Source organism: Anser anser (assembly GCF_964211835.1).
Source record: "Anser anser genome assembly, chromosome: 26".
Lineage (NCBI taxonomy): Eukaryota > Metazoa > Chordata > Aves > Anseriformes > Anatidae > Anser > Anser anser.
In genome coordinates, this window is record NC_139747.1 from 6,041,621 (window position 1) to 6,045,899 (window position 4,279).

At 52.2% G+C, this 4,279-nt stretch overlaps 1 long non-coding RNA gene across 2 annotated transcripts; it reads right to left on the reverse strand.

Annotated features, from left to right (window-relative positions):
• Positions 1-1,130: 1,130 nt before the first annotated feature.
• Positions 1,131-2,653, reverse strand: LOC310886914. Of its 2 annotated transcripts, XR_014575540.1 has the most exons (3): positions 2,106-2,653; positions 1,473-1,992; positions 1,131-1,384 (listed from the first exon to the last, which is right to left on the reverse strand). It is a non-coding gene; the product is annotated as an uncharacterized lncRNA (long non-coding RNA). The 2 variants fall into 2 exon arrangements; XR_014575541.1 differs by having other exon boundaries at positions 1,473-2,653.
• Positions 2,654-4,279: the final 1,626 nt, after the last annotated feature.

Below are 4,279 nucleotides of genomic sequence, written 5' to 3' on the forward strand. Positions count from 1 at the left end.
CCCAACGGCTGACCAGCCCCTCACCGCCATCTTGGTGAGGACTGCAGTTTCTCTACCCAAGCAGGCTTCCCAGCGCCATCAGTTTCCATCCCCATGAGCCTTTCCCGTCCCAGTCCTCATTTGCCAGGCCCAGGGGGGTTTCGCACTCCAACACTTTCCACTCCCAAGGATTTTCCATCCCAAGACTTTTCCATCCCAAGACTTTTCATCCTCCCGGCGATTTCCCATCCTGACAGTTTCACAGCCCAACAGATTCCCATGCAAACTATTTCCCATCAGCACGAAGCGTTTCTTAATCCCATGAGATCTCATCCCAAAGACTTCCCATCCCTTGGATTTCTTTTCCAACTATTTCCTACCGCAACGAATCGTACCCACCCCATTCAAGATTTCCCATCCCAATAATTTCCCATCCCAAGAGAGATTTCCCTACCCCAATGCTTTTCCTTTCCAATGATTTCCTCCCCAAGGAAGATTTCCCATCCCAGTGCCTTTCCTTAAGGATGCCTTCCTCCCCAAGGAAGGTATCTCATCCCAATGCTTTTCCTTCCCAAGGAAGCTTTCCCATCCCAAGGAAGATTTCCCATCTCTTTCATTTCCTAGCCCCATGGCTTTCCAGCCCAAGGAAGTCTTCCCATCCCAGCAATCATTTCTCATCCCACTCATCATTTCCCATCCCCACGATTTCCCATTTTCACCATCCAAAAGACAGCTTAGCCAGCCCACAGCTAGAGAGAGATCCCAACAGGGATTTGCACAATTCTGGTAGATGCAAGAGCATGGACACTTGGCGTGCTAACGATTGCACTTTATTCCAGGGCAACACAGATCAGCGGTACCAAGAGCGCTATGATGAATCTGGCGAAGATGTAGATAGATGGTTCTTGCAGGTATTACCAGGAAATAAACAGGTGTCTGCACTTCTCTCTAGCTACCTTAGTAAAAGATCGGAAGGGTAGAGCACTAATTAACAGTAGCATTATTAGAGGCACTACTGTGGCAGTGAAAATCCATCAGGAGGGCCAACTTACCAATGCCTGCAAGGCAAATGCACTTAGGATGGGTTTTCTTTGTCAAGACTAAACTTACAAGAGGTTCAAGCTCTCCGCAGCAGTAGCTGTGCCCGCAGGACTCAGGTGCTGCCTCGGCCAGCAGGCCCAGGCAGGTGGGGCACGTCTCATCCCCGGGGGCCTCTGCTGTCAGCCCGCGGGGCGGCTGGCTCGTGCTGCCCGCGGCCTCCCTGCCGTGGAGATGCTCGGCCACCGGGATGGAGGCTGCCCACTCCTAAGCACCTCTAACCAGCAGGACCTCTAACCCTGAAGTCTCCTCTTCCACCAGCAGGACGTCAGCGTCTCTTGTTCCACCAGCAGGACATCGGCGTCTCCTATTCCACCACCAAGACCTCCATGCCTTGAGTGCCACCAGCAGTACTCCATGCGAGCTGGACGCTCAGGGCACTTATGGCCACCCACCTTTGTGAGGTCAAAGGCTGACAGTGACTCTCTGCTGACCTCACACGGCTCTCGGGCACCCCGATGGCAGCACTGACGGCGCTAAGCTGACTGCCATGAGCAAAGGCTGACATGAAATGGCTGCTGCGCAACGCCAGGAGCAATGTCTGCCGGGCCGGGGGTTCGGATGGGAGCTCGGCCTTCGGCCTGGGAACTGCGCCTGGGAGCCAGGGACGTCCTCGATGTGCAGCTGGACACCTGGGCCTGAGAAAGCAAGGTTTCTTGAAAGAAAATTGGAAACATCGTCACCTAGTGGCTGTCTCAGGGGGACGGATCGAAACGCACAGCATCTCTTGGTTACCTGAAGTGCTGGTGTCCTACGCCCTCGTATGTCTCAATGACATAAAAAGGGACAGATTTTTACCCCAAATGCAGCTCCTTTCTGTGGGAAGCTTCCCGTGCTGCGCATCCTCCTCTCTTTCTAGCATGTGGCTTCGACTTTAGGCGTGTTGTTTTTTCTCCTTAAGCAGACTGAATCTTCCTTTGAACATTATGGTAACTGATTTTTACTACCGTTAAATGCCTTTCCTCCACTTCTAATCTAATTAATTAGTGCTATGGTCTTAACATCTGCTCCATAGGTATCTTTCCTACCTGGTACAATCTAGAAGAGCTCAGCAATATCCATACATCTCTTTCCCTTAGTTGTCACAGTAGGCTTCCTCGTGGTAATTTCTGTTGAGCAGGACGTGACAGAACCCTCACAAGATGCTTGAAAGTGTAGCTCTGAGGTGAGAAACCCTGCCCAAGCAAGGGTAAACCATAAATATGTGAAGAGAAAGTAAATGGACACTTTTCTGCCCCAAATGCAGACGGGTTGTTAATGCTGTTGCTGCATGTGGTGACTTTGGGTGGCCCCAGCTGCCTCCTCTTTTATTCCTGAGTGGTGGTGTCACAGTTAGAGAGAAGAAAAAATATATACAGTTTTTAATTGCAATGGACAACACTGCATTATTTAAAATAAAAACACAATGGGAAAAACACAACTGGCAGGAACAAACCATACCGAACGCAACAAAAAACAACGGCTCCAGGAAACCACGTGCGTGTGACCCCCTCCTCCAACAGGGCAGGGGGAGCAGACCCGATATCACTATAAATAACCCCAAAATCGTTTCACGGGGAGAAGCCGGGAGTCCGTCTCTGAGACACCAGCAGGTGCGGGAGGTGGTGCTGCTCGTGAGAAACAAAGTTGTGTTTTTGCAATAGAAGGTGTTTTTGCAGTGGAAAAATCCACTAACCTTGCATATGCAAAAGTGGCATTGTGTGGCATAGCAGTGGGGAATCCGTTAAGCAGATAAGGGGAAGGTCCCACTGTCCCAAAATAACGAGGATAGCTAAGAAAAACAGGATGAGCAGTGCGAGATCAGTAAAAGCAAAGATCACGGGCCCTCTAGTCACAAGAGAAGAAGGAAAAAATAAAAGGATAAGGAGAAATTAACGGTTGGTCAAATAAAATTGTACATATATGGTATAGTAGTGCGTCGAGTAGGCTGTGAACCTGTAGTACTCAGCCAATGAAGAAACAGGGGAGAAATCAGGTGTCGGGTAATAGGGAATACACGGTTATGATAAACTTTTATTGCGCGCTCCTGCTTGCAGGATGCCCGCCATTGCAATCGCGAATAAAAAAGCTCCACAGAAGATCCTGTCTGAAGAAAATTACTGAGATTTTTCTCAGGGTTTAGGGGCTCGTCCCGGATCTTGTTGCCTACCAGAGAGTTCTTGCTACCACAGACAGGAAGGTGCACCCTCTGATTTCAGCGGTCCCGTCGGGGGTGGTGGCTTGTCTCGGGATGGCTGACAAAGGACTGAGACTGTTCATCTGAAGACAGGCTCTGAGAAGAACTGGGGAGAAAGGAGGCCAATACAGACAGACCACAGAGCACAGCCCAGACACAGCCCAGCCAGAGCACGTACACAGCACAGAGAGCACAGACACAGCCCGGACAGAGCCCAGACACAGCTCAGACACAGCACAGAGAGCACAGACACAGCCCAGCCAGAGCCCAGACACAGCACGGACAGAGCCCAGCCAGAGCACAGACACAGCACGGACAGAGCCCAGACACAGCTGAGACACAGCCCAGACACAGCCCAGACACAGCCCAGACACAGCACGGACAGAGCCCAGACACAGCTGAGACACAGCTGAGACACAGCCCAGACACAGCACGGACACAGCACGGACAGAGCACAGAGATCACAGACAGAGCACAGACAGAGCACAGACACAGCACAGACACAGCCCAGACAGAGCCCAGAGATCACAGACAGAGCACAGACAGAGCACAGACACAGCCCAGACACAGCATGGACAGAGCACAGAGAGCACAGACACAGCCCAGACGGAGACCAGACACAGCACAGGCAGAGCACAGAGATCACAGACAGAGCAGACACAGCCCAGACACAGCCCGGACACAGCACAGGCACAGCACAGACACAGCCCAGACACAGCACAGAGAGCACAGACACAGCCTGGACAGAGCCCAGACAGCACAGACAGAGCCCAGACACAGCCCAGACACAGCCCAGACACAGCACGGACACAGCACGGACAGAGCACGGACACAGCACAGAGAGCACAGGCCCAGCACAGAGCCCAGGCCCAGCACAGAGCACAGACACAGCACAGACACAGCCCGGACACCGGAGCCGTTATCCCAGCATGGCAGCAGCAAGGTGACAATGTGCTCGCCTGGAGGACAGCTGAAATCTTTCCGCATGTCTCACAGCTCACCCAGAGATCGGGATCACCTGGTTAC